Here is a 4,880-nt window from a genome sequence, read left to right on the forward strand (position 1 = left end):
CAATATACTATTAATATAATATATTAGATACACTTAATACATACATGTCATAGGCATATATGAGATACATACTTTATACCATATGTAGATCACAAAAATATACGTGTGAGACATTTGTATACCATAAATCGTTATATACGTGCCTATATGTCATAGATGTATATGTATATAAACTGCATATACACTTATGTAAAGCTATATGGCTTACATAAGACATACATAAGTATGCATCTATAATGTATAGATATTTGAGAACAGAAGCCTCAATGCCAACTCGTGGGAAGTTTGAACCTTGAACCTGGAAGCTCTCGGAGTAGAGCTGCAGTCGACTATGGTTGGGCGTAACGGGCATCCCTGGGAGACAGGTCCAGCCCACAGGGTCACCAACAGCCATGCCAGAGTCTGATGGGGACACCACGCCTTCTGCACAGGATGCTGAGGATGCAGCTAGACCTTATGAGAAGTGTCTGGTCACGGACCCATGCCTTAACTGTCTGAGAGGCTGAGAGACCACACCCATGGTCTGTGGTTTCCTGTCATAATTGATGGATTCCGCTACCATGACGACGGGCATGAACGGGTGTGTCCCAGATGGGAAAGGCGTTTCAGAGCCAGGGGTTTCCATGTGGCCCCCAGCTAATTCAGGGCAACCTCCCTGTCTCAGAGCCATCTGGTCGTCAGCTTTACTTCCAGGCGCAACCTTAATCCTCCTTGGCCAGGTAATGTAACACATCACAGGGCCTGGGGATTGGCACGTGGAGATCTCAGGTCAGGGGGCTTCTCCTGGGTACCACAGAGAACTTACCTAGCCAAGGCAGACATGAAATGATACGATGATGTGGAGCGAGGAGGATGGCCTCGCGTGCTGACTCCGATAGTCATGAAGCACGATTCCGGAGAACAACTGACCGTCTCGATTTACTTCTTCAGCTATGAGATGAGATCTGTGGCACCCACTCTGAACTGCTTTGCTGGTCTGAAGCTAGGCAGCTCTGCAAAGGGATGAAGGGCTGGTGTACGGGTGATACGCGATGCCCCAAGAACCGGCTAGACCTGGCTTTGAACCCTGGCTCTCCCTCCTTCTAAGTAAGGGAAATGCATTCCTAGCCTTCTCGTTGTCCATTTTCTCATCTGAAAAATGGGCACAAACTCATAGAAAATTTGTGACATGAAACGAGGCCATTTAAATAAGGCTCGTGAGCACTGTGCCCGGCTCGCAGTGGACTAGCAGCAGGAGATGCCGAAGTTTATTACGACCAGGGTTCTCGCACTCGGCACCGTGGGTATTTGAGAACGGGTGGCGAGTTTTGGCAGGGGTCGGTGGGCTGTCCTACGCATTGCAGGATGTTTAGCAGCATCCACCCACCTCAGTTATGACAACCAAAATATCTCCGGTTGTTGACAAATGTCCCCTGGAGCTGGGAGATTGTCCCTTGTCACTCCCACCCCACACACACACATACACACTTTTGAGACAAATCTAGACAAATACCTATTAGATGGTTATAAGTTCTTTACAATCTATAATTGTAAGTTATACATTTAACACATATATAAAAACATTAGGACTCGTGTACCTGCACGCTTTCTTGTAAACACACAATACATAACGTGCGGCAGCCTCTCTCCATCCCTACGTAGGGAGGAAGAGTGAATGTGACTTTTTCTTTTTAACTTTATTGGTAGCGGCAGATACATATCTGATTTAGTCAAGTCAAAAGAGCCTCTGTTTCACATCCCATTTAGTTTAGGAGATTCGTCCTTTTTTTTACTATCCACACTCATTTTGAGACAATTACCGCAACAGGCTTATCGGTTGAACTTAATCAAAGGAGCACATTCCTGTTTTGTTGGAGCACAAATCCCAAATAACGAATGAATGGGGAAAGCTTATCTGTTTCACTAAAACCTATTACTTCTGCTAATATAAGGAAGCCTCAAGCTACGTCTGGCTAAATGGAAAACACACAGGAAAACAAAGCATGCTCAATTATTTTAATCGGTCATGCTTGGGGAGTGGGGTGATAGTGACCCCAGCTTTCCCCCTTGGACCTAGCAGGTGACAAAGGGTCAGGATAGGGAACGCCTGGATTAAATTTCACACAATTATACAGATTATCGATTAGGTTCACGGCATGAAACATTCCAGAAAATTCTTCCAGTGGGGCTTAGTAGATGCAGGGAGACATCGAAATCATCGCTTTGCTGACCATCAATTTGCATCGATCTAGGAAATATTCCCCCGTGGCCCAAGGTCCCATGGGTTAAAAGGCAGAGGTGAGAATGTAGACCCCACTAAACTTTATGGCACAGTCAATCAGAGTTAAGAAAAGCCAGCAGCTGCCTATCAAGTGCTGTCTAGGAGGCTGGGAGTATGTCTCACATCAAAGTTGGCAGCGGGGGGCGGTGAGACTAATTAACTGTACAAGGACGAAGAGTTTCTAGAAAATACTAGACTCTTCGGGGTTTCTCTAGAAATTTGTTTGATGACTAGACTAGAGTGACAGGGCAGATAAAGCTGAATGGGGACATCGTGGATGTCCAACCCAGACGGTAAAAGGTGACCCAACGAGTGATGGCCTGGGGCACTGAGGTACAGGTGACAACTGGCAGGGCCAGCTGAGAAGCTTCTCAGCTGATCAAGAGTCTCAACACGCAGGTCATAATCCAGGAAAACTGCTTCTGCTGAGAGCAAAGCCATGTCCTAGGAGCAAGCAGACCGGGCGTGGGGAGGTCACCAAATGGAGCACGCCCAGGGGAACCTGAAGGGAACACCTGTGACGGTGAGGGCAGCAGGGGCTCAGCCGGGCTGACGGGAAGAAGGAGCCTAGTTTTGAGATTTGGATCACAAGATGGGAGATGGAGCAGCGTCTGGAATTCAGGGAGAGAACGCTCAGCTTTCCTCAAGGTGGTGCTTGGCAGACTTCCAGAATTCCGTGTTGGGGTCAAGGTCGCAGTGTAGACAGCGTGAACTGGCCGGGCATGCTAAGGGCAACCCCGAATCAATAATTATTCTGCTGAAAACGCGAGCTTTCTAATAGTTCCAAAATGAACGAAGGGTCTGCTCTTACCTTCAGAAGAAGGGTCCACTGCCTTTCCCACCTAATCCGCATTTTCTAAAACATACAGAGCCTCGGGCAGCATTCTATTTTTAGTACCATCCAGACTCAAGATAAAGCATTTCTCTACATAGGAATATAAAAATAGAGACCTCCGTAGCAGTGCGGGATTTTTTTGTCAGTTAAATTATTAGTATTATTCTCCTCTCTCAAATCGGGACGTCGGGAACTGTAAATAGGCCAGACTCGCTGAGCCACAAAATGCGCTGTGAATGAAAAGAACCGGTATTATGTCGCCAGAGGAAAGTTAATGATAATTAGCGTACACGTCTCTGTCAGGTATTGTCTGCGAAGGGTCCCTCGACCAGCCTGATAACGGTGTAGAAAATTAGAAACGAAGAGGTTAAAACAATTATCAATGGGGAGGGAGGACAGTGGAAAACCCGTTAGTTTAGAACAAAGGAAGATAAGCACATGTTGTTTCAAACCCTTTACTTCTAGGCCAACCTTGTACTTTACCACTCAAGATTAGTTCATGACCCAACAGCTCTCACCTTCAAACTAGCAGCTGTGAATATTGAAGGGGAATGACGGAAAGACCCGGGTTCTCCTGGTGGCTCCATACAGGTGACGGCCCGGTGGGGAGAGGTGAATGACAGTGGAGAGAGGTGACATTTGCAGAAGAGAATAAAATCAGGTCTGACTTGCCATGTGCCTGCCCCTGGGCAAAGCCTGGCTGAGTGAATTCCTGGAGCTTGAAGCTAGCGATCCAGGGAGTTTTAACTGTGACGGGGTCATGGGCACTCAGTGCCAGCGTGGCACGGATTATACACAGTGGTCAGGTCAAGGTAGTTTTTCCAGAAAGGCATCTTTTTGAAGCCCACGTACATGGGATTGTCAAGGCAGTGGTCTTCTTGGGCAGTGGGAAACCAAGCAAAACTTATGTTGAACGCAGAGGGTGGTCAGTTTAGTTCACCTCCCTTGTGACAGTCCAGGCTGGGTCATAGGGGATCCCAGGCTTTGTCAGGTCCTGGGGCCCTGAGTGTCTCTGAAGTTTCTTTATGATGTCTCCAGGGCAAAAGAAAGACCGCACAGTTTGGGCCAAGAAGAGTGTAGACACTGACATTACCTAAGAAAAAACAACATGTGTGAAAGGAAAAGGAAACATTACATTTTCATGTCATTCTTCGAAGGCCACGGCTGCTTCCTCATGGGACGTGTACCCCTGCACAGCCACGCACGACCTCACGGGCCGTCGAATCGAGTCGCACTCCCGCACCCCCATTTCCGGTTCCATTTTGGCTTTTCGCACGACAAGGGCAAACGTTCATTTTTGCAAAGCCGTGTCACCACCGAAAAGAAGGCATCACAATTTGATGTTCATCTTTAGAAAAACCACCGGTAAGGAGTTCGCTGACATCTGATGGAAGTCAAATATTTCTGTGTTCCCCTTAAAAAAAAAAATTTAAATATCTTAGGTTGCCTCTGTGGGTCATAGTTTCCATTGACATGACGACTCAACTCTCTTGCTGCCGCATGAAAGTGCTGTAAATAATATGTAAATGAACGTGCATGGCTGTGCCCCGATAAAACGGTATTTGTAAATATGCCTGCATCTTGTTAGGACAGGTGGGAGCTGAGATTGATCTGGTTCACGAGCTGCAGTTTGCCGACCTCTGTGCAAATAGTTTCTATGCTGTGTTGCTTGAGCATCTCGAAGGTGGACATGGCCATAAATCTTCGCTGTTTCATTTTATTCCCATGAAAACCCACGTGTTGTTATATCTGTGTCCTGATGAAGGGTTTGGGCTCAGAGATGCA

The sequence above is a fragment of the Pteropus alecto genome, unplaced genomic scaffold (genome assembly GCF_000325575.1).
Source record: "Pteropus alecto unplaced genomic scaffold, ASM32557v1 scaffold142, whole genome shotgun sequence".
NCBI classification, from domain to species: domain Eukaryota; kingdom Metazoa; phylum Chordata; class Mammalia; order Chiroptera; family Pteropodidae; genus Pteropus; species Pteropus alecto.